Source organism: Pseudophryne corroboree, chromosome 3 (genome assembly GCF_028390025.1).
Source record: "Pseudophryne corroboree isolate aPseCor3 chromosome 3, aPseCor3.hap2, whole genome shotgun sequence".
Lineage (NCBI taxonomy): Eukaryota > Metazoa > Chordata > Amphibia > Anura > Myobatrachidae > Pseudophryne > Pseudophryne corroboree.
The window spans coordinates 116617379-116634638 of record NC_086446.1 but is presented as its reverse complement, the minus strand read 5'-3'; the positions used below and the strand labels follow the sequence as shown (position 1 = coordinate 116634638).

General features: G+C 41.3%; 64 non-coding genes and 13 pseudogenes across 64 annotated transcripts in view; all 77 read left to right on the top strand.

Moving 5' to 3' along the window:
* Positions 1-23, top strand: part of LOC135069523 (5S ribosomal RNA) — a 119-nt gene extending 96 nt beyond the window's left edge. Inside the window, exon 1 of the ribosomal RNA XR_010255703.1 lies at positions 1-23. This exon is cut by the window's left edge and continues 96 nt beyond it. This is a non-coding gene — a ribosomal RNA (5S ribosomal RNA).
* Positions 24-130: 107 nt separating this feature from the next.
* On the top strand, positions 131-250 carry LOC134895014 (5S ribosomal RNA; annotated as a pseudogene).
* Positions 251-357: 107 nt separating this feature from the next.
* LOC134900128 (5S ribosomal RNA) lies at positions 358-476 on the top strand. The gene has a single exon (XR_010173646.1). It is a non-coding gene; the product is annotated as a 5S ribosomal RNA (ribosomal RNA).
* Positions 477-583: 107 nt separating this feature from the next.
* On the top strand, positions 584-702 carry LOC135064315 (5S ribosomal RNA). The gene has a single exon (XR_010250625.1). It is a non-coding gene; the product is annotated as a 5S ribosomal RNA (ribosomal RNA).
* A 107-nt stretch (positions 703-809) lies between these two features.
* Positions 810-928, top strand: LOC134901363 (5S ribosomal RNA). The gene has a single exon (XR_010174853.1). It is a non-coding gene; the product is annotated as a 5S ribosomal RNA (ribosomal RNA).
* A 107-nt stretch (positions 929-1035) lies between these two features.
* LOC134891415 (5S ribosomal RNA) lies at positions 1036-1155 on the top strand (annotated as a pseudogene).
* Positions 1156-1262: 107 nt separating this feature from the next.
* Positions 1263-1381, top strand: LOC135062968 (5S ribosomal RNA). The gene has a single exon (XR_010249309.1). It is a non-coding gene; the product is annotated as a 5S ribosomal RNA (ribosomal RNA).
* A 107-nt stretch (positions 1382-1488) lies between these two features.
* On the top strand, positions 1489-1607 carry LOC134900127 (5S ribosomal RNA). Its single transcript, XR_010173645.1, has one exon. It is a non-coding gene; the product is annotated as a 5S ribosomal RNA (ribosomal RNA).
* A 107-nt stretch (positions 1608-1714) lies between these two features.
* LOC134901000 (5S ribosomal RNA) lies at positions 1715-1833 on the top strand. Its single transcript, XR_010174498.1, has one exon. It is a non-coding gene; the product is annotated as a 5S ribosomal RNA (ribosomal RNA).
* Positions 1834-1940: 107 nt separating this feature from the next.
* On the top strand, positions 1941-2059 carry LOC134888596 (5S ribosomal RNA; annotated as a pseudogene).
* Positions 2060-2166: 107 nt separating this feature from the next.
* LOC134895794 (5S ribosomal RNA) lies at positions 2167-2285 on the top strand (annotated as a pseudogene).
* Positions 2286-2392: 107 nt separating this feature from the next.
* Positions 2393-2511, top strand: LOC134900126 (5S ribosomal RNA). Its single transcript, XR_010173644.1, has one exon. It is a non-coding gene; the product is annotated as a 5S ribosomal RNA (ribosomal RNA).
* A 107-nt stretch (positions 2512-2618) lies between these two features.
* Positions 2619-2737, top strand: LOC134891641 (5S ribosomal RNA; annotated as a pseudogene).
* A 107-nt stretch (positions 2738-2844) lies between these two features.
* Positions 2845-2963, top strand: LOC135065136 (5S ribosomal RNA). Its single transcript, XR_010251424.1, has one exon. It is a non-coding gene; the product is annotated as a 5S ribosomal RNA (ribosomal RNA).
* A 107-nt stretch (positions 2964-3070) lies between these two features.
* LOC135062244 (5S ribosomal RNA) lies at positions 3071-3189 on the top strand. The gene has a single exon (XR_010248598.1). It is a non-coding gene; the product is annotated as a 5S ribosomal RNA (ribosomal RNA).
* Positions 3190-3296: 107 nt separating this feature from the next.
* LOC135063041 (5S ribosomal RNA) lies at positions 3297-3415 on the top strand. Its single transcript, XR_010249381.1, has one exon. It is a non-coding gene; the product is annotated as a 5S ribosomal RNA (ribosomal RNA).
* A 107-nt stretch (positions 3416-3522) lies between these two features.
* On the top strand, positions 3523-3641 carry LOC135063274 (5S ribosomal RNA). The gene has a single exon (XR_010249609.1). It is a non-coding gene; the product is annotated as a 5S ribosomal RNA (ribosomal RNA).
* A 107-nt stretch (positions 3642-3748) lies between these two features.
* LOC134890159 (5S ribosomal RNA) lies at positions 3749-3867 on the top strand (annotated as a pseudogene).
* A 107-nt stretch (positions 3868-3974) lies between these two features.
* Positions 3975-4093, top strand: LOC135063703 (5S ribosomal RNA). The gene has a single exon (XR_010250028.1). It is a non-coding gene; the product is annotated as a 5S ribosomal RNA (ribosomal RNA).
* A 107-nt stretch (positions 4094-4200) lies between these two features.
* Positions 4201-4319, top strand: LOC135060473 (5S ribosomal RNA). Its single transcript, XR_010246866.1, has one exon. It is a non-coding gene; the product is annotated as a 5S ribosomal RNA (ribosomal RNA).
* Positions 4320-4426: 107 nt separating this feature from the next.
* LOC134900123 (5S ribosomal RNA) lies at positions 4427-4545 on the top strand. Its single transcript, XR_010173642.1, has one exon. It is a non-coding gene; the product is annotated as a 5S ribosomal RNA (ribosomal RNA).
* Positions 4546-4652: 107 nt separating this feature from the next.
* Positions 4653-4771, top strand: LOC134901274 (5S ribosomal RNA). The gene has a single exon (XR_010174765.1). It is a non-coding gene; the product is annotated as a 5S ribosomal RNA (ribosomal RNA).
* Positions 4772-4878: 107 nt separating this feature from the next.
* LOC135062031 (5S ribosomal RNA) lies at positions 4879-4997 on the top strand. The gene has a single exon (XR_010248393.1). It is a non-coding gene; the product is annotated as a 5S ribosomal RNA (ribosomal RNA).
* Positions 4998-5104: 107 nt separating this feature from the next.
* Positions 5105-5223, top strand: LOC135064272 (5S ribosomal RNA). Its single transcript, XR_010250582.1, has one exon. It is a non-coding gene; the product is annotated as a 5S ribosomal RNA (ribosomal RNA).
* Positions 5224-5330: 107 nt separating this feature from the next.
* LOC135067328 (5S ribosomal RNA) lies at positions 5331-5449 on the top strand. The gene has a single exon (XR_010253547.1). It is a non-coding gene; the product is annotated as a 5S ribosomal RNA (ribosomal RNA).
* A 107-nt stretch (positions 5450-5556) lies between these two features.
* Positions 5557-5675, top strand: LOC135063702 (5S ribosomal RNA). The gene has a single exon (XR_010250027.1). It is a non-coding gene; the product is annotated as a 5S ribosomal RNA (ribosomal RNA).
* Positions 5676-5782: 107 nt separating this feature from the next.
* LOC135058879 (5S ribosomal RNA) lies at positions 5783-5901 on the top strand. Its single transcript, XR_010245303.1, has one exon. It is a non-coding gene; the product is annotated as a 5S ribosomal RNA (ribosomal RNA).
* Positions 5902-6008: 107 nt separating this feature from the next.
* Positions 6009-6127, top strand: LOC135062369 (5S ribosomal RNA). The gene has a single exon (XR_010248720.1). It is a non-coding gene; the product is annotated as a 5S ribosomal RNA (ribosomal RNA).
* Positions 6128-6234: 107 nt separating this feature from the next.
* LOC135068808 (5S ribosomal RNA) lies at positions 6235-6353 on the top strand. The gene has a single exon (XR_010255000.1). It is a non-coding gene; the product is annotated as a 5S ribosomal RNA (ribosomal RNA).
* A 107-nt stretch (positions 6354-6460) lies between these two features.
* On the top strand, positions 6461-6579 carry LOC135070198 (5S ribosomal RNA). Its single transcript, XR_010256370.1, has one exon. It is a non-coding gene; the product is annotated as a 5S ribosomal RNA (ribosomal RNA).
* A 107-nt stretch (positions 6580-6686) lies between these two features.
* LOC134886357 (5S ribosomal RNA) lies at positions 6687-6805 on the top strand. The gene has a single exon (XR_010170442.1). It is a non-coding gene; the product is annotated as a 5S ribosomal RNA (ribosomal RNA).
* A 107-nt stretch (positions 6806-6912) lies between these two features.
* On the top strand, positions 6913-7031 carry LOC135064068 (5S ribosomal RNA). Its single transcript, XR_010250384.1, has one exon. It is a non-coding gene; the product is annotated as a 5S ribosomal RNA (ribosomal RNA).
* Positions 7032-7138: 107 nt separating this feature from the next.
* LOC134900122 (5S ribosomal RNA) lies at positions 7139-7257 on the top strand. Its single transcript, XR_010173641.1, has one exon. It is a non-coding gene; the product is annotated as a 5S ribosomal RNA (ribosomal RNA).
* Positions 7258-7364: 107 nt separating this feature from the next.
* Positions 7365-7483, top strand: LOC134900121 (5S ribosomal RNA). Its single transcript, XR_010173640.1, has one exon. It is a non-coding gene; the product is annotated as a 5S ribosomal RNA (ribosomal RNA).
* Positions 7484-7590: 107 nt separating this feature from the next.
* Positions 7591-7709, top strand: LOC135062367 (5S ribosomal RNA). The gene has a single exon (XR_010248718.1). It is a non-coding gene; the product is annotated as a 5S ribosomal RNA (ribosomal RNA).
* A 107-nt stretch (positions 7710-7816) lies between these two features.
* LOC135058369 (5S ribosomal RNA) lies at positions 7817-7935 on the top strand. Its single transcript, XR_010244799.1, has one exon. It is a non-coding gene; the product is annotated as a 5S ribosomal RNA (ribosomal RNA).
* A 107-nt stretch (positions 7936-8042) lies between these two features.
* LOC135064528 (5S ribosomal RNA) lies at positions 8043-8161 on the top strand. Its single transcript, XR_010250836.1, has one exon. It is a non-coding gene; the product is annotated as a 5S ribosomal RNA (ribosomal RNA).
* A 107-nt stretch (positions 8162-8268) lies between these two features.
* LOC135070946 (5S ribosomal RNA) lies at positions 8269-8387 on the top strand. Its single transcript, XR_010257092.1, has one exon. It is a non-coding gene; the product is annotated as a 5S ribosomal RNA (ribosomal RNA).
* A 107-nt stretch (positions 8388-8494) lies between these two features.
* On the top strand, positions 8495-8613 carry LOC135066856 (5S ribosomal RNA). The gene has a single exon (XR_010253093.1). It is a non-coding gene; the product is annotated as a 5S ribosomal RNA (ribosomal RNA).
* Positions 8614-8720: 107 nt separating this feature from the next.
* Positions 8721-8839, top strand: LOC135061727 (5S ribosomal RNA). The gene has a single exon (XR_010248100.1). It is a non-coding gene; the product is annotated as a 5S ribosomal RNA (ribosomal RNA).
* Positions 8840-8946: 107 nt separating this feature from the next.
* LOC134891054 (5S ribosomal RNA) lies at positions 8947-9065 on the top strand (annotated as a pseudogene).
* Positions 9066-9172: 107 nt separating this feature from the next.
* Positions 9173-9291, top strand: LOC135059130 (5S ribosomal RNA). The gene has a single exon (XR_010245546.1). It is a non-coding gene; the product is annotated as a 5S ribosomal RNA (ribosomal RNA).
* Positions 9292-9398: 107 nt separating this feature from the next.
* Positions 9399-9517, top strand: LOC134886205 (5S ribosomal RNA). Its single transcript, XR_010170296.1, has one exon. It is a non-coding gene; the product is annotated as a 5S ribosomal RNA (ribosomal RNA).
* Positions 9518-9624: 107 nt separating this feature from the next.
* On the top strand, positions 9625-9743 carry LOC135070663 (5S ribosomal RNA). The gene has a single exon (XR_010256818.1). It is a non-coding gene; the product is annotated as a 5S ribosomal RNA (ribosomal RNA).
* A 107-nt stretch (positions 9744-9850) lies between these two features.
* On the top strand, positions 9851-9969 carry LOC135059372 (5S ribosomal RNA). The gene has a single exon (XR_010245777.1). It is a non-coding gene; the product is annotated as a 5S ribosomal RNA (ribosomal RNA).
* Positions 9970-10076: 107 nt separating this feature from the next.
* LOC135059129 (5S ribosomal RNA) lies at positions 10077-10195 on the top strand. Its single transcript, XR_010245545.1, has one exon. It is a non-coding gene; the product is annotated as a 5S ribosomal RNA (ribosomal RNA).
* Positions 10196-10302: 107 nt separating this feature from the next.
* Positions 10303-10421, top strand: LOC134901009 (5S ribosomal RNA). Its single transcript, XR_010174506.1, has one exon. It is a non-coding gene; the product is annotated as a 5S ribosomal RNA (ribosomal RNA).
* Positions 10422-10528: 107 nt separating this feature from the next.
* Positions 10529-10647, top strand: LOC134886204 (5S ribosomal RNA). Its single transcript, XR_010170295.1, has one exon. It is a non-coding gene; the product is annotated as a 5S ribosomal RNA (ribosomal RNA).
* A 107-nt stretch (positions 10648-10754) lies between these two features.
* Positions 10755-10873, top strand: LOC134888076 (5S ribosomal RNA; annotated as a pseudogene).
* Positions 10874-10980: 107 nt separating this feature from the next.
* LOC135065114 (5S ribosomal RNA) lies at positions 10981-11099 on the top strand. The gene has a single exon (XR_010251402.1). It is a non-coding gene; the product is annotated as a 5S ribosomal RNA (ribosomal RNA).
* A 107-nt stretch (positions 11100-11206) lies between these two features.
* Positions 11207-11325, top strand: LOC134885625 (5S ribosomal RNA). The gene has a single exon (XR_010169736.1). It is a non-coding gene; the product is annotated as a 5S ribosomal RNA (ribosomal RNA).
* Positions 11326-11432: 107 nt separating this feature from the next.
* On the top strand, positions 11433-11551 carry LOC134900120 (5S ribosomal RNA). Its single transcript, XR_010173639.1, has one exon. It is a non-coding gene; the product is annotated as a 5S ribosomal RNA (ribosomal RNA).
* A 107-nt stretch (positions 11552-11658) lies between these two features.
* LOC134900119 (5S ribosomal RNA) lies at positions 11659-11777 on the top strand. Its single transcript, XR_010173638.1, has one exon. It is a non-coding gene; the product is annotated as a 5S ribosomal RNA (ribosomal RNA).
* Positions 11778-11884: 107 nt separating this feature from the next.
* LOC135064527 (5S ribosomal RNA) lies at positions 11885-12003 on the top strand. The gene has a single exon (XR_010250835.1). It is a non-coding gene; the product is annotated as a 5S ribosomal RNA (ribosomal RNA).
* A 107-nt stretch (positions 12004-12110) lies between these two features.
* LOC135066561 (5S ribosomal RNA) lies at positions 12111-12229 on the top strand. Its single transcript, XR_010252805.1, has one exon. It is a non-coding gene; the product is annotated as a 5S ribosomal RNA (ribosomal RNA).
* A 107-nt stretch (positions 12230-12336) lies between these two features.
* On the top strand, positions 12337-12455 carry LOC135058798 (5S ribosomal RNA). Its single transcript, XR_010245222.1, has one exon. It is a non-coding gene; the product is annotated as a 5S ribosomal RNA (ribosomal RNA).
* Positions 12456-12562: 107 nt separating this feature from the next.
* On the top strand, positions 12563-12681 carry LOC134900117 (5S ribosomal RNA). The gene has a single exon (XR_010173636.1). It is a non-coding gene; the product is annotated as a 5S ribosomal RNA (ribosomal RNA).
* Positions 12682-12788: 107 nt separating this feature from the next.
* LOC134891565 (5S ribosomal RNA) lies at positions 12789-12907 on the top strand (annotated as a pseudogene).
* A 107-nt stretch (positions 12908-13014) lies between these two features.
* LOC135070698 (5S ribosomal RNA) lies at positions 13015-13133 on the top strand. Its single transcript, XR_010256852.1, has one exon. It is a non-coding gene; the product is annotated as a 5S ribosomal RNA (ribosomal RNA).
* Positions 13134-13240: 107 nt separating this feature from the next.
* LOC135064369 (5S ribosomal RNA) lies at positions 13241-13359 on the top strand. Its single transcript, XR_010250677.1, has one exon. It is a non-coding gene; the product is annotated as a 5S ribosomal RNA (ribosomal RNA).
* A 107-nt stretch (positions 13360-13466) lies between these two features.
* On the top strand, positions 13467-13585 carry LOC135066054 (5S ribosomal RNA). The gene has a single exon (XR_010252314.1). It is a non-coding gene; the product is annotated as a 5S ribosomal RNA (ribosomal RNA).
* Positions 13586-13692: 107 nt separating this feature from the next.
* On the top strand, positions 13693-13811 carry LOC134890759 (5S ribosomal RNA; annotated as a pseudogene).
* A 107-nt stretch (positions 13812-13918) lies between these two features.
* On the top strand, positions 13919-14037 carry LOC135070695 (5S ribosomal RNA). Its single transcript, XR_010256849.1, has one exon. It is a non-coding gene; the product is annotated as a 5S ribosomal RNA (ribosomal RNA).
* A 107-nt stretch (positions 14038-14144) lies between these two features.
* On the top strand, positions 14145-14263 carry LOC134890758 (5S ribosomal RNA; annotated as a pseudogene).
* A 107-nt stretch (positions 14264-14370) lies between these two features.
* LOC134902202 (5S ribosomal RNA) lies at positions 14371-14489 on the top strand. Its single transcript, XR_010175673.1, has one exon. It is a non-coding gene; the product is annotated as a 5S ribosomal RNA (ribosomal RNA).
* A 107-nt stretch (positions 14490-14596) lies between these two features.
* On the top strand, positions 14597-14715 carry LOC134888075 (5S ribosomal RNA; annotated as a pseudogene).
* Positions 14716-14822: 107 nt separating this feature from the next.
* Positions 14823-14941, top strand: LOC135065113 (5S ribosomal RNA). Its single transcript, XR_010251401.1, has one exon. It is a non-coding gene; the product is annotated as a 5S ribosomal RNA (ribosomal RNA).
* A 107-nt stretch (positions 14942-15048) lies between these two features.
* LOC134885624 (5S ribosomal RNA) lies at positions 15049-15167 on the top strand. Its single transcript, XR_010169735.1, has one exon. It is a non-coding gene; the product is annotated as a 5S ribosomal RNA (ribosomal RNA).
* A 107-nt stretch (positions 15168-15274) lies between these two features.
* Positions 15275-15393, top strand: LOC134900116 (5S ribosomal RNA). The gene has a single exon (XR_010173635.1). It is a non-coding gene; the product is annotated as a 5S ribosomal RNA (ribosomal RNA).
* A 107-nt stretch (positions 15394-15500) lies between these two features.
* On the top strand, positions 15501-15619 carry LOC134900115 (5S ribosomal RNA). Its single transcript, XR_010173634.1, has one exon. It is a non-coding gene; the product is annotated as a 5S ribosomal RNA (ribosomal RNA).
* Positions 15620-15726: 107 nt separating this feature from the next.
* Positions 15727-15845, top strand: LOC135064526 (5S ribosomal RNA). Its single transcript, XR_010250834.1, has one exon. It is a non-coding gene; the product is annotated as a 5S ribosomal RNA (ribosomal RNA).
* Positions 15846-15952: 107 nt separating this feature from the next.
* Positions 15953-16071, top strand: LOC135066559 (5S ribosomal RNA). Its single transcript, XR_010252803.1, has one exon. It is a non-coding gene; the product is annotated as a 5S ribosomal RNA (ribosomal RNA).
* A 107-nt stretch (positions 16072-16178) lies between these two features.
* On the top strand, positions 16179-16297 carry LOC135058796 (5S ribosomal RNA). Its single transcript, XR_010245220.1, has one exon. It is a non-coding gene; the product is annotated as a 5S ribosomal RNA (ribosomal RNA).
* Positions 16298-16404: 107 nt separating this feature from the next.
* On the top strand, positions 16405-16523 carry LOC134900114 (5S ribosomal RNA). Its single transcript, XR_010173633.1, has one exon. It is a non-coding gene; the product is annotated as a 5S ribosomal RNA (ribosomal RNA).
* Positions 16524-16630: 107 nt separating this feature from the next.
* Positions 16631-16749, top strand: LOC134891563 (5S ribosomal RNA; annotated as a pseudogene).
* A 107-nt stretch (positions 16750-16856) lies between these two features.
* On the top strand, positions 16857-16975 carry LOC135070697 (5S ribosomal RNA). The gene has a single exon (XR_010256851.1). It is a non-coding gene; the product is annotated as a 5S ribosomal RNA (ribosomal RNA).
* Positions 16976-17082: 107 nt separating this feature from the next.
* Positions 17083-17201, top strand: LOC135064368 (5S ribosomal RNA). The gene has a single exon (XR_010250676.1). It is a non-coding gene; the product is annotated as a 5S ribosomal RNA (ribosomal RNA).
* Positions 17202-17260: the final 59 nt, after the last annotated feature.

Genomic DNA, 17260 nt, shown 5'->3' with positions numbered 1-17260 from the left:
GGGAATACAAGGTGCTGTAGATAATTTTATACTGCCAACACCGTTCTGTTGATGCATTCCATTTTCAAACGTATTCATTTATGAACCAGTAGTTAGAAGTAGAAAAGTTTTAACAGAAACTACAAAGCTCATCTACATCCAAAACCACACTGGATACGTCCAATCTCATCTGATCTTGGAAACTAAGCAGTGTTGGGCCTGGTTAGTACTTGGATGGGAGACCACCTGGGAATACAAGGTGCTGTAGATATTTTTATACTGCCAACACCGTTCTGTTGATGCATTCCATTTTCAAACGTTTTCATTTATGAACCAGTAGTTAGAAGTAGAAAAGTTCTAACAGAAACCACAGAGCTCATCTACAGCCACACCACACTGGATACGCCCAATCTCATCTGATCTTGGAAGCTAAGCAGTGTTGGGCCTGGTTAGTACTTGGATGGGAGACCACCTGGGAATACAAGGTGCTGTAGATATTTTTATACTGCCAACACCGTTCTGTTGATGCATTCCATTTTCAAACGTATTTATTTATGAACCAGTAGTTAGAAGTAGAAAAGTTCTAACAGAAACCATAAAGCTCATCTACAACCACACCACACTGGATACGCCCAATCTCATCTGATCTTGGAAGCTAAGCAGTGTTGGGCCTGGTTAGTACTTTGATGGGAGACCACCTGGGAATACAAGGTGCTGTAGATAATTTTATACTGCCAACACCGTTCTGTTGATGCATTCCATTTTCAAACATATTCATTTATGAACCAGTAGTTAGAAGTAGAAAAGTTCTAACAGAAACCACAAAGCTCATCTACAGCCACACCATACTGGATACGCCCAATCTCATCTGATCTTGGAAGCTAAGCAGTGTTGGGCCTGGTTAGTACTTGGATGGGAGACCACCTGGGAATACAAGGTGCTGTAGATCATTTTATACTGCCAACACCGTTCTGTTGATGCATTCCATTTTCAAACGTATTTATTTATGAACCAGTAGTTAGAAGTAGAAAAGTTTTAACAGAAACTAGTAAGCTCATCTACATCCAAAACCACACTGGATACGCCCAATCTCATCTGATCTTGGAAGCTAAGCAGTGTTGGGCCTGGTTAGTACTTGGATGGGAGACCACCAGGGAATACAAGGTGCTGTAGATATTTTTATACTGCCAACACCGTTCTGTTGATGCATTCCATTTTCAAACGTATTCATTTATGAACCAGTAGTTAGAAGTAGAAAAGTTCTAACAGAAACCACAAAGTTCATCTACAGCCACACCACACTGGATACGCCCAATCGCATCTGATCTTGGAAGCTAAGCAGTGTTGGGCTTGGTTAGTACTTGGATGGGAGACCACCTGGGAATACAAGGTGCTGTAGATATTTTTATACTGCCAACACCGTTCTTTTGATGCATTCCATTTTCAAACGTATTCATTTATGAACCAGTAGTTAGAAGTAGAAAAGTTCTAACAGAAACCACAAAGCTCATCTACAGCCACACCACACTGGATACGCCCAATCTCATCTGATCTTGGAAGCTAAGCAGTGTTGGGCCTGGTTAGTACTTGGATGGGAGACCACCTGGGAATACAAGGTGCTGTAGATATTTTTATACTGCTAACACCGTTCTGTTGATGCATTCAATTTTCAAACGTATTCATTTATGAACCAGTAGTTAGAAGTAGAAAAGTTCTAACAGAAACCACAAAGCTCATCTACAGCCACACCACACTGGATATGCCCAATCTCATCTGATCTTGGAAGCTAAGCAGTGTTGGGCCTGGTTAGTACTTGGATGGGAGACCACCTGGGAATACTAGGTGCTGTAGATATTTTTATACTACCAACACCGTTCTGTTGATGCATTCCATTTTCAAACGTATTCATTTATGAACCAGTAGTTAGAAGTAGAAAAGTTCTAACAGAAACCATAAAGCTCATCTACTGCCACACCACACTGGATATGCCCAATTTCATCTGATCTTGGAAGCTAAGCAGTGTTGGGCCTGGTTAGTACTTGGATGGGAGACCACCTGTGAATACAAGGTGCTGTAGATATTTTTATACTACCAACACTGTTCTGTTGATGCATTCCATTTTCAAACGTATTCATTTATGAACCAGTAGTTAGAAGTAGAAAAGTACTAACAGAAACCATAAAGCTCTTCTACAGCCACAGCATACTGGATATGACCAATCTCATCTGATCTTGGAAGCTAAGCAGTGTTGGGCCTGGTTAGTACTTGGATGGGAGACCACCTGGGTATACAAGGTGCTGTAGATAATTTTATACTGCCAACACCGTTCTGTTGATGCATTCCATTTTCAAACATATTCATTTATGAACCAGTAGTTAGAAGTAGAAAAGTTCTAACAGAAACCACAAAGCTCATCTACAGCCACACCACACTGGATACGCCCAATCTCATCTGATCTTGGAAGCTAAGCAGTGTTGGGCCTGGTTAGTACTTGGATGGGAGACCACCTGGGAATACAAGGTGCTGTAGATATTTTTATACTGCCAACACCGTTCTGTTGATGCATTCAATTTTCAAATGTATTCATTTAAGAACCAGTAGTTAGAAGTAGAAAAGTTCTAACAGAAACCAGAAAGTTCATCTACAGCAACACCACACTGGATACGCCCAATCTCATCTGATCTTGGAAGCTAAGCAGTGTTGGACCTGGTTAGTACTTGGATGGAAGACCACCTGGGAATACAAGGTGCTGTATACACTTTTATACTGCCAACACCGTTCTGTTGATGCATTCCATTTTCAAACATATTAATTTATGAACCAGTAGTTAGAAGTAGAAAAGTTCTAACAGAAACCACAAAGCTCATCTACAGCCACACCACACTGGATACGCCCAATCTCATCTGATCTTGGAAGTTAAGCAGTGTTGGGCCTGGTTAGTACTTGGATGGAAGACCACCTGGGAATACAAGGAGCTGTAGATATTTTTATACTGCCAACACCGTTCTGTTGATGCATTCAATTTTCAAATGTATTCATTTATGAACCAGTAGTTAGAAGTAGAAAAGTTCTAACAGAAACCAGAAAGTTCATCTACAGCAACACCACACTGGATACGCCCAATCTCATTTGATCTTGGAAGCTAAGCAGTGTTGGGCCTGGTTAGTACTTGGATGGGAGACCACCTGGGAATACAAGGTGCTGTAGATATTTTTATACTGCCAACACCGTTCTGTTGATGCATTCCATTTTCAAATGTATTCATTTATGAACCAGTAGTTAGAAGTAGAAAAGTTCTAACAGAAACCACAAAGCTCATCTACAGCCACACCACACTGGATATGCCCAATCTCATCTGATCTTGGAAGCTAAGCAGTGTTGGGCCTGGTTAGTACTTGGATGGGAGACCACCTGGGAATGCAAGGTGCTGTAGATATTTTTATACTACCAACACCGTTCTGTTGATGCATTCCATTTTCAAATGTATTCATTTATGAACCAGTAGTTAGAAGTAGAAAAGTTCTAACAGAAACCATAAAGCTCATCTACAGCCACACCACACTGGATACACCCAGTCTCATTTGAGCTTGGAAGCTAAGCAGTGTTGGGCCTGGTTAGTACTTGGATGGGAGACCACCTGGGAATACAAGGTGCTGTAGATATTTTTATACTGCCAACACCGTTCTGTTGATGCATTCCATTTTCAAACGTATTCATTTATGAACCAGTAGTTAGAAGTAGAAAAGTTCTAACAGAAACCATAAAGCTCATCTACAGCCACAGCACACTTGATACGCCCAATCTCATCTGATCTTAGAAGCTAAGCAGTGTTGGGCCTGGTTAGTACTGGGATGGGAGACCACCTGGGAATACAAGGTGCTGTAGATATTTTTATACTGCCAACACCGTTCTGTTGATGCATTCCATTTTCAAACGTATTCATTTATGAACCAGTAGTTAGAAGTAGAAAAGTTCTAACAGAAACCATAAAGCTCATCTACAGCCACACCACACTGGATACGCCCAATCTCATCTGATCTTGGAAGCTAAGCAGTGTTGGGCCTGGTTAGTACTTGGATAGGAGACCACCTGGGAATACAAGGTGCTGTAGATAATTTTATACTGCCAACACCGTTCTGTTGATGCATTCCATTTTAAAACGTATTCATTTATGAACCAGTAGTTAGAAGTAGAAAAGTTCTAACAGAAACCACAAAGTTCATCTACAGCCACACCACACTGGATATGCCCAATCTCATCTGATCTTGGAAGCTAAGCAGTGTTGGGCCTGGTTAGTACTTGGATGGGAGACCTCATGGGAATACAAGGTGCTGTAGATATTTTTATACTGCCAACACCGTTCTGTTGATGCATTCCGTTTTCAAATGTATTCATTTATGAACCAGTAGTTAGAAGTAGAAAAGTTCAAACAGAAACCACAAAGCTCATCTACAGCCACACCACACTGGATACGCCCAATCTCATCTGATCTTGGAAGCTAAGCAGTGTTGGGCCTGGTTAGTACTTGGATGGGAGACCACCTGGGAATACAAGGTGCTGTAGATATTTTTATACTGCCAACACCGTTCTGTTGATGCATTCAATTTTCAAATGTATTCATTTATGAACCAGTAGTAAGAAGTAGAAAAGTTCAAACAGAAACCACAAAGCTCATCTACAGCCACACCACACTGGATACGCCCAATCTCATCTGATCTTGGAAGCTAAGCAGTGTTGGGCCTGGTTAGTACTTTGATGGGAGACCACCTGGGAATACAAGGTGCTGTAGATATTTTTATACTGCCAACACTGTTCTGTTGATGCATTCCATTTTCAAACGTATTCATTTATGAACCAGTAGTTAGAAGTAGAAAAGTTCTAACAGAAACCACAAAGCGCGTCTACAGCCACACCACATTGGATACGCCCAATCTCATCTGATCTTGGAAGCTAAGCAGTGTTGGGCCTGGTTAGTACTTGGATGGGAGACCACCTGGGAATACAAGGTGCTGTAGATATTTTTATACTACCAACACCGTTCTGTTGATGCATTCCATTTTCAAACGTATTCATTTATGAACCAGTAGTTAGAAGTAGAAAAGTTCTAACAGAAACCATAAAGCTCATCTACAGCCACACTACACTGGATACGCCCAATCTCATCTGATCTTGGAAGCTAAGCAGTGTTGGGCCTGGTTAGTACTTGAATGGGAGACCACCTGGGAATACAAGGTGCTGTAGATATTTTTATACTACCAACACCGTTCTGTTGATGCATTCCATTTTCAAACATATTCATTTATGAACCAGTAGTTAGAAGTAGAAAAGTACTTACAGAAACCATAAAGCTCTTCTACAGCCACACCACACTGGATATGCCCAATCTCATCTGATCTTGGAAGCTAAGCAGTGTTGGGCCAGGTTAGTACTTGAATGGGAGACCACCTGGGAATACAAGGTGCTGTAGATATTTTTATACTGCCAACACCGTTCTGTTGATGCATTCCATTTTCAAACGTATTCATTTATGAACCAGTAGTTAGAAGTAGAAAAGTTCTAACAGAAACCATAAAGCTCATCTACAGCCACACCACACTGGATACGCCCAATCTCATCTGATCTTGGAAGCTAAGCAGTGTTGGGCCTGGTTAGTACTTGGATAGGAGACCACCTGGGAATACAAGGTGCTGTAGATAATTTTATACTGCCAACACCGTTCTGTTGATGCATTCCATTTTAAAACGTATTCATTTATGAACCAGTAGTTAGAAGTAGAAAAGTTCTAACAGAAACCACAAAGCTCATCTACAGCTACACCACACTGGATACGCCCAATCTCATCTGATCTTGGAAGCTAAGCAGTGTTGGGCCTGGTTAGTACTTGGATGGGAGACCGCCTGGGAATACAAGGTGCTGTAGATATTTTTATACTGCCAACACCGTTCTGTTGATGCATTCAATTTTCAAATGTATTCATTTATGAACCAGTAGTAAGAAGTAGAAAAGTTCTAACAGAAACCACAAAGCTCATTTACAGCCACACCACATTGGATACGCCCAATCTCATCTGATCTTGGAAGCTAAGCAGTGTTGGGCCTGGTTAGTACTTGGATGGGAGACCACCTGGGAATACAAGGTGCTGTAGATATTTTTATACTACCAACACCGTTCTGTTGATGCATTCCATTTTAAAACGTATTCATTTATGAACCAGTAGTTAGAAGTAGAAAAGTTCTAACAGAAACCATAAAGCTCATCTACAGCCACACCACACTGGATACGCCCAATCTCATCTGATCTTGGAAGCTAAGCAGTGTTGGGCATGGTTAGTACTTGAATGGGAGACCACCTGGGAATACAAGGTGCTGTAGATATTTTTATACTACCAACACCGTTCTGTTGATGCATTCCATTTTCAAACGTATTCATTTATGAACCAGTAGTTAGAAGTAGAAAAGTACTTACAGAAACCATAAAGCTCTTCTACAGCCACACCACACTGGATATGCCCAATCTCATCTGATCTTGGAAGCTAAGCAGTGTTGGCCCTGTTTAGTACTTGGATGGGAGACCACCTGGGAATACAAGGTGCTGTAGATATTTTTATACTGCCAACACCGTTCTGTTGATGCATTCCATTTTCAAACGTATTCATTTATGAACCAGTAGTTAGAAGTAGAAAAGTTCTAACAGAAACCACAAAGCTCATCTACAGCCACACCACACTGGATACGCCCAATCTCATCTGATCTTGGAAGCTAAGCAGTGTTGGGCCTGGTTAGTACTTGGATCGGAAACCACCTGGGAATACAAGGTGCTGTAGATATTTTTATACTGCCAACACCGTTCTGTTGATGCATTCCATTTTCAAACGTATTCATTTATGAACCAGTAGTTAGAAGTAGAAAAGTTCTAACAGAAACCACAAAGCTCATCTACAGCAACACCACACTGGATACGCCCAATCTCATCTGATCTTGGAAGCTAAGCAGTGTTGGGCCTGGTTAGTACTTGGATGGGAAACCACCTGGGAATACAAGGTGCTGTAGATATTTTTATACTGCCAACACCGTTCTGTTGATGCATTCCATTTTCAAACGTATTCATTTATGAACCAGTAGTTAGAAGTAGAAAAGTTCTAACAGAAACCACAAAGCTCATCTACAGCCACACCACACTGGATACGCCCAATCTCATCTGATCTTGGAAGCTAAGCAGTGTTGGGCCTGGTTAGTACTTGGATGGGAGACCACCTGGGAATACAAGGTGCTGTAGATATTTTTATACTGCCAACACCGTTCTGTTGATGCATTCAATTTTCAAATGTATTAATTTATGAACCAGTAGTAAGAAGTAGAAAAGTTCAAACAGAAACCAGAAAGCTCATCTACAGCCACACCACACTGGATACGCCCAATCTCATCTGATCTTGGAAGCTAAGCAGTGTTGGGCCTGGTTAGTACTTGGATGGGAGACCACCTGGGAATACAAGGTGCTGTAGATATTTTTATACTGCCAACACTGTTCTGTTGATGCATTCCATTTTCAAACTTATTCATTTATGAACCAGTAGTTAGAAGTAGAAAAGTTCTAACAGAAACCACAAAGCTCATTTACAGCCACACCACATTGGATACGCCCAATCTCATCTGATCTTGGAAGCTAAGCAGTGTTGGGCCTGGTTAGTACTTGGATGGGAGACCACCTGGGAATACAAGGTGCTGTAGATATTTTTATACTACCAACACCGTTCTGTTGATGCATTCCATTTTAAAACGTATTCATTTATGAACCAGTAGTTAGAAGTAGAAAAGTTCTAACAGAAAGCATAAAGCTCATCTACAGCCACACCACACTGGATACGCCCAATCTCATCTGATCTTGGAAGCTAAGCAGTGTTGGGCCTGGTTAGTACTTGAATGGGAGACCACCTGGGAATACAAGGTGCTGTAGATATTTTTATACTACCAACACCGTTCTGTTGATGCATTCCATTTTCAAACGTATTCATTTATGAACCAGTAGTTAGAAGTAGAAAAGTACTTACAGAAACCATAAACCTCTTCTACAGCCACACCACACTGGATATGCCCAATCTCATCTGATCTTGGAAGCTAAGCAGTGTTGGGCCTGGTTAGTACTTGGATGGGAGACCACCTGGGAATACAAGGTGCTGTAGATATTTTTATACTGCCAACACCGTTCTGTTGATGCATTCCATTTTCAAACGTATTCATTTATGAACCAGTAGTTAGAAGTAGAAAAGTTCTAACAGAAACCACAAAGCTCATCTACAGCAACACCACACTGGATACGCCCAATCTCATCTGATCTTGGAAGCTAAGCAGTGTTGGGTCTGGTTAGTACTTGGATGGGAAACCACCTGGGAATACAAGGTGCTGTAGATATTTTTATACTGCCAACACCATTCTGTTGATGCATTCCATTTTCAAACGTATTCATTTATGAACCAGTAGTTAGAAGTAGAAAAGTTCTAACAGAAACCACAAAGCTCATCTACAGCCACTCCACACTGGATACGCCCAATCTCATCTGATCTTGGAAGCTAAGTAGTGTTGGGCCTGGTTAGTACTTGGATGGGAGACCACCTGGGAATACAAGGTGCTGTAGATATTTTTATACTACCAACACCGTTCTGTTGATGCATTCCATTTTCAAACGTATTCATTTATGAACCAGTAGTTAGAAGTAGAAAAGTTCTAACAGAAACCATAAAGCTCATCTACAGCCACACCACACTGTATATGCCCAATCTCATCTGATCTTGGAAGCTAAGCAGTGTTGGGCCTGGTTAGTACTTGGATGGGAGACCACCTGGGAATACAAGGTGCTGTAGATATTTTTATACTACCAACACCGTTCTGTTGATGCATTCCATTTTCAAACGTATTCATTTATGAACCAGTAGTTAGAAGTAGACAAGTTCTAACAGAAACCATAAAGCTCATCTACAGCCACACCACTCTAGATACACCCAATCTTATCTGATCTTAGAAGCTAAGCAGTGTTGGGCCTGGTTAGTACTTGGATGGGAGACCACCTGGGAATACAAGGTGCTGTAGATATTTTTATACTGCCAACACCGTTCTGTTGATGCATTCCATTTTCAAACGTATTCATTTATGAACCAGTAGTTAGAAGTAGAAAAGTTCTAACAGAAACCATAAAGCTCATCTACAGCCACACCACACTGGATATGCCCAATCTCATCTGATCTTGGAAGCTAAGCAGTGTTGGGCCTGGTTAGTACTTGGATGGGAGACCACCTGGGAATACAAGGTGCTGTAGATAATTTAATTCTGCCCACACCGTTCTGTTGATGCATTCCATTTTAAAACGTATTCATTTATGAACCAGTAGTTAGAAGTAGAAAAGTTCTAACAGAAACCACAAAGCTCATCTACAGCCACACCACACTGGATACGCCCAAGCTCATCTGATCTTGGAAGCTAAGCAGTGTTGGGCCTGGTTAGTACTGGGATGGGAGACCACCTGGGAATACAAAGTGCTGTAGATATTTTTATACTGCCAACACCGTTCTGTTGATGCATTCCATTTTCAAACGTATTCATTTATGAACCAGTAGTTAGAAGTAGAAAAGTTCTAACAGAAACCATAAAGCTTATCTACAGCCACACCACACTGGATACGCCCAATCTCATCTGATCTTGGAAGCTAAGCAGTGTTGGGTCTGGTTAGTACTTGGATAGGAGACCACCTGGGAATACAAGGTGCTGTAGATAATTTTATACTGCCAACACCGTTCTGTTGATGCATTCCATTTTAAAACGTATTAATTTATGAACCAGTAGTTAGAAGTAGAAAAGTTCTAACAGAAACCACAAAGTTCATCTACAGCCACACCATACTGGATACGCCCAATCTCATCTGATCTTGGAAGCTAAGCAGTGTTGGGCCTGGTTAGTACTTGGATGGGAGACCACCTGGGAATACAAGGTGCTGTAGATAATTTAATACTGCCCACACCGTTCTGTTGATGCATTCCATTTTAAAACGTATTCATTTATGAACCAGTAGTTAGAAGTAGAAAAGTTCTAACAGAAACCACAAAGTTCATCTACAGCCACACCACACTGGATATGCCCAATCTCATCTGATCTTGGAAGCTAAGCAGTGTTGGGCCTGGTTAGTACTTGGATGGGAGACCACCTGGGAATACAAGGTGCTGTAGATAATTTAATACTGCCCACACCGTTCTGTTGATGCATTCCATTTTAAAACGTATTCATTTATGAACCAGTAGTTAGAAGTAGAAAAGTTCTAACAGAAACCACAAAGTTCATCTACAACCACACCACACTGGATACGCCCAATCTCATCTGATCTTGGAAGCTAAGCAGTGTTGGGCCTGGTTAGTACTTGGATGGGAGACCACCTGGGAATACAAGGTGTTGTAGATATTTTTATACTGCCAACACCGTTCTGTTGATGCATTCCATTTTCAAACGTATTCATTTATGAACCAGTAGTTAGAAGTAGAAAAGTTCTAACAGAAACCACAAAGCTCATCTACAGCCACACCACACTGGATACGCCCAAGCTCATCTGATCTTGGAAGCTAAGCAGTGTTGGGCCTGGTTAGTACTGGGATGGGAGACCACCTGGGAATACAAAGTGCTGTAGATATTTTTATACTGCCAACACCGTTCTGTTGATGCATTCCATTTTCAAACGTATTCATTTATGAACCAGTAGTTAGAAGTAGAAAAGTTCTAACAGAAACCATAAAGCTCATCTACAGCCACACCACACTGGATACGCCCAATCTCATCTGATCTTGGAAGCTAAGCAGTGTTGGGCCTGGTTAGTACTTGGATAGGAGAACACCTGGGAATACAAGGTGCTGTAGATAATTTTATACTGCCAACACCGTTCTGTTGATGCATTCCATTTTAAAACGTATTCATTTATGAACCAGTAGTTAGAAGTAGAAAAGTTCTAACAGAAACCACAAAGCTCATCTACAGCCACACCACACTGGATACGCCCAATCTCATCTGATCTTGGAAGCTAAGCAGTGTTGGGCCTGGTTAGTTCTTGGATGGGAGACCACCTGGGAATACAAGGTGCTGTAGATATTTTTATACTGCCAACACCGTTCTGTTGATGCATTCAATTTTCAAATGTATTAATTTATGAACCAGTAGTAAGAAGTAGAAAAGTTCAAACAGAAACCACAAAGCTCATTTATAGCCACATCATACTGGATACGCCCAATCTCATCTGATCTTGGAAGCTAAGCAGTGTTGGGCCTGGTTAGTACTTGGATGGGAGACCACCTGGGAATACAAGGTGCTGTAGATATTTTTATACTGCCAACACCGTTCTGTTGATGCATTCCATTTTCAAACGTATTCATTTATGAACCAGTAGTTAGAAGTTGAAAAGTTCTAACAGAAACCACAAAGCTCATCTACAGCCACACCACACTGGATACGCCCAATCTCATCTGATCTTGGAAGCTAAGCAGTGTTGGGCCTGGTTAGTACTTGGATGGGAGACCACCTGGGAATACAAGGTGCTGTAGATATTTTTATACTGCCAACACCGTTCTGTTGATGCATTCCATTTTCAAACGTATTCATTTATGAACCAGTAGTTAGAAGTAGAAAAGTTCTAACAGAAACCACAAAGCTCATCTACAGCCACACCACACTGGATACGCCCAATCTCATCTGATCTTGGAAGCTAAGCAGTGTTGGGCCTGGTTAGTACTTGGATGGGAGACCACCTGGGAATACAAGGTGCTGTAGATATTTTTATACTACCAACACCGTTCTGTTGATGCATTCCATTTTCAAACGTATTCATTTATGAACCAGTAGTTAGAAGTAGAAAAGTACTTACAGAAACCATAAAGCTCTTCTACAGCCACACCACACTGGATATGCCCAATCTCATCTGATCTTGGAAGCTAAGCAGTGTTGGGCCTGGTTAGTACTTGGATGGGAGACCACCTGGGAATACAAGGTGCTGTAGATATTTTTATACTACCAACACCGTTCTGTTGATGCATTCCATTTTCAAACGTATTCATTTATGAACCAGTAGTTAGAAGTAGAAAAGTTCTAACAGAAACCACAAAGCTCATCTACAGCCACACCACACTGGATACGCCCAATCTCATCTGATCTTGGAAGCTAAGCAGTGTTGGGCCTGGTTAGTATTTGGATGGGAAACCACCTGGGAATACAAGGTGCTGTAGATATTTTTATACTACCAACACCGTTCTGTTGATGCATTCCATTTTCAAACGTATTCATTTATGAACCAGTAGTTAGAAGTAGAAAAGTTCTAACAGAAACCACAAAGCTCATCTACAGCCACACCACACTGGATACGCCCAATCTCATCTGATCTTGGAAGCTAAGCAGTGTTGGGCCTGGTTAGTACTTGGATGGGAAACCACCTGGGAATACAAGGTGCTGTAGATATTTTTATACTGCCAACACCGTTCTGTTGATGCATTCCATTTTCAAACAAATTCATTTATGAACCAGTAGTTAGAAGTAGAAAAGTTCTAACAGAAACCACAAAGCTCATCTACAGCCACACCACACTGGATACGCCCAATCTCATCTGATCTTGGAAGCTAAGCAGTGTTGGGCCTGGTTAGTACTTGGATGGGAGACCACCTGGGAATACAAGGTGCTGTAGATATTTTTATACTGCCAAAACCGTTCTGTTGATGCATTCCATTTTCAAACTTATTCATTTATGAACCAGTAGTTAGAAGTAGAAAAGTTCTAACAGAAACCGCAAAGCTCATTTACAACCACACCACACTGGATACGCCCAATCTCATTTAATCTTGGAAGCTAAGCAGTGTTGGGCCTGATTAGTACTTGGATGGGAGACCACTTGGGAATACAAGGTGCTGTAGATATTTTTATACTGCCAACACCGTTCTGTTGATGCATTCCATTTTCAAACGTATTCATTTATGAACCAGTAGTTAGAAGTAGAAAAGTTCTATCAGAAACCACAAAGCTCATCTACAGCCACACCATACTGGATACGCCCAATCTCATCTGATCCTGGAAGCTAAGCAGTGTTGGGCCTGGTTAGTACTTGGATGGGAGACCACCTGGGAATACAAGGTGCTGTAGATATTTTTATACTGCCAACACCGTTCTGTTGATGCATTCCATTTTCAAATGTATTCATTTATGAACCAGTAGTTAGAAGTAGAAAAGTTCTAACAGAAACCACAAAGCTCATCTACAGCCACACCACACTGGATACGCCAAATCTCATCTGATCTTGGAAGCTAAGCAGTGTTGGGCCTGGTTAGTACTTGGATGGGAGACCACCTGGGAATACAAGGTGCTGTAGATATTTTTATACTGCCAACACCGTTCTGTTGATGCATTCCATTTTCAAACGTATTCATTTATGAACCAGTAGTTAGAAGTAGAAAAGTTCTAACAGAAACCACAAAGCTCATCTACAGCCACACCACACTGGATACGCCCAATCTCATCTGATCTTGGAAGCTAAGCAGTGTTGGGCTTGGTTAGTATTTGGATGGGAGACCACCTGGGAATACAAGGTGCTGTAGATATTTTTATACTGCCAACACCGTTCTGTTGATGCATTCCATTTTCAAACGTATTCATTTATGAACCAGTAGTTAGAAGTAGAAAAGTTCTAACAGAAACCACAAAGCTCATTTACAACCACACCACACTGGATACGCCCAATCTCATTTAATCTTGGAAGCTAAGCAGTGTTGGGCCTGATTAGTACTTGGATGGGAGACCACCTGGGAATACAAGGTGCTGTAGATATTTTTATACTGCCAACACCGTTCTGTTGATGCATTCCATTTTCAAACGTATTCATTTATGAACCAGTAGTTAGAAGTAGAAAAGTTCTTACAGAAACCACAAAGCTCATCTACAGTCACACCACACTGGATACGCCCAATCTCATCTGATCTTGGAAGCTAAGCAGTGTTGGGCTTGGTTAGTGCTTGGATGGGAGACCACCTGGGAATACAAGGTGCTGTAGATATTTTTATACTGCCAACACCGTTCTGTTGATGCATTCCATTTTCAAACGTATTCATTTATGAACCAGTAGTTAGAAGTAGAAAAGTTCTAACAGAAACCACAAAGCTCATTTACAACCACACCACACTGGATACGCCCAATCTCATTTAATCTTGGAAGCTAAGCAGTGTTGGGCCTGATTAGTACTTGGATGGGAGACCACCTGGGAATACAAGGTGCTGTAGATATTTTTATACTGCCAACACCGTTCTGTTGATGCATTCCATTTTCAAACGTATTCATTTATGAACCAGTAGTTAGAAGTAGAAAAGTTCTAACAGAAACCACAAAGCTCATCTACAGCCACACCACACTGGATACGCCCAATCTCATCTGATCTTGGAAGCTAAGCAGTGTTGGGCTTGGTTAGTACTTGGATGGGAGACCACCTGGGAATACAAGGTGCTGTAGATATTTTTATACTGCCAACACCGTTCTGTTGATGCATTCCATTTTCAAACAAATTCATTTATGAACCAGTAGTTAGAAGTAGAAAAGTTCTAACAGAAACCACAAAGCTCATCTACAGCCACACCACACTGGATACGCCCAATCTCATCTGATCTTGGAAGCTAAGCAGTGTTGGGCCTGGTTAGTACTTGGATAGGAGAACACCTGGGAATACAAGGTGCTGTAGATAATTTTATACTGCCAACACCGTTCTGTTGATGCATTCCATTTTAAAACGTATTCATTTATGAACCAGTAGTTAGAAGTAGAAAAGTTCTAACAGAAACCACAAAGCTCATCTACAGCCACACCACACTGGATACGCCCAATCTCATCTGATCTTGGAAGCTAAGCAGTGTTGGGCCTGGTTAGTTCTTGGATGGGAGACCACCTGGGAATACAAGGTGCTGTAGATATTTTTATACTGCCAACACCGTTCTGTTGATGCATTCAATTTTCAAATGTATTAATTTATGAACCAGTAGTAAGAAGTAGAAAAGTTCAAACAGAAACCACAAAGCTCATTTATAGCCACATCATACTGGATACGCCCAATCTCATCTGATCTTGGAAGCTAAGCAGTGTTGGGCCTGGTTAGTACTTGGATGGGAGACCACCTGGGAATACAAGGTGCTGTAGATATTTTTATACTGCCAACACCGTTCTGTTGATGCATTCCATTTTCAAACGTATTCATTTATGAACCAGTAGTTAGAAGTTGAAAAGTTCTAACAGAAACCACAAAGCTCATCTACAGCCACACCACACTGGATACGCCCAATCTCATCTGATCTTGGAAGCTAAGCAGTGTTGGGCCTGGTTAGTACTTGGATGGGAGACCACCTGGGAATACAAGGTGCTGTAGATATTTTTATACTGCCAACACCGTTCTGTTGATGCATTCCATTTTCAAACGTATTCATTTATGAACCAGTAGTTAGAAGTAGAAAAGTTCTAACAGAAACCACAAAGCTCATCTACAGCCACACCACACTGGATACGCCCAATCTCATCTGATCTTGGAAGCTAAGCAGTGTTGGGCCTGGTTAGTACTTGGATGGGAGACCACCTGGGAATACAAGGTGCTGTAGATATTTTTATACTACCAACACCGTTCTGTTGATGCATTCCATTTTCAAACGTATTCATTTATGAACCAGTAGTTAGAAGTAGAAAAGTACTTACAGAAACCATAAAGCTCTTCTACAGCCACACCACACTGGATATGCCCAATCTCATCTGATCTTGGAAGCTAAGCAGTGTTGGGCCTGGTTAGTACTTGGATGGGAGACCACCTGGGAATACAAGGTGCTGTAGATATTTTTATACTACCAACACCGTTCTGTTGATGCATTCCATTTTCAAACGTATTCATTTATGAACCAGTAGTTAGAAGTAGAAAAGTTCTAACAGAAACCACAAAGCTCATCTACAGCCACACCACACTGGATACGCCCAATCTCATCTGATCTTGGAAGCTAAGCAGTGTTGGGCCTGGTTAGTATTTGGATGGGAAACCACCTGGGAATACAAGGTGCTGTAGATATTTTTATACTACCAACACCGTTCTGTTGATGCATTCCATTTTCAAACGTATTCATTTATGAACCAGTAGTTAGAAGTAGAAAAGTTCTAACAGAAACCACAAAGCTCATCTACAGCCACACCACACTGGATACGCCCAATCTCATCTGATCTTGGAAGCTAAGCAGTGTTGGGCCTGGTTAGTACTTGGATGGGAAACCACCTGGGAATACAAGGTGCTGTAGATATTTTTATACTGCCAACACCGTTCTGTTGATGCATTCCATTTTCAAACAAATTCATTTATGAACCAGTAGTTAGAAGTAGAAAAGTTCTAACAGAAACCACAAAGCTCATCTACAGCCACACCACACTGGATACGCCCAATCTCATCTGATCTTGGAAGCTAAGCAGTGTTGGGCCTGGTTAGTACTTGGATGGGAGACCACCTGGGAATACAAGGTGCTGTAGATATTTTTATACTGCCAAAACCGTTCTGTTGATGCATTCCATTTTCAAACTTATTCATTTATGAACCAGTAGTTAGAAGTAGAAAAGTTCTAACAGAAACCGCAAAGCTCATTTACAACCACACCACACTGGATACGCCCAATCTCATTTAATCTTGGAAGCTAAGCAGTGTTGGGCCTGATTAGTACTTGGATGGGAGACCACTTGGGAATACAAGGTGCTGTAGATATTTTTATACTGCCAACACCGTTCTGTTGATGCATTCCATTTTCAAACGTATTCATTTATGAACCAGTAGTTAGAAGTAGAAAAGTTCTATCAGAAACCACAAAGCTCATCTACAGCCACACCATACTGGATACGCCCAATCTCATCTGATCCTGGAAGCTAAGCAGTGTTGGGCCTGGTTAGTACTTGGATGGGAGACCACCTGGGAATACAAGGTGCTGTAGATATTTTTATACTGCCAACACCGTTCTGTTGATGCATTCCATTTTCAAATGTATTCATTTATGAACCAGTAGTTAGAAGTAGAAAAGTTCTAACAGAAACCACAAAGCTCATCTACAGCCACACCACACTGGATACGCCAAATCTCATCTGATCTTGGAAGCTAAGCAGTGTTGGGCCTGGTTAGTACTTGGATGGGAGACCACCTGGGAATACAAGGTGCTGTAGATATTTTTATACTGCCAACACCGTTCTGTTGATGCATTCCATTTTCAAACGTATTCATTTAT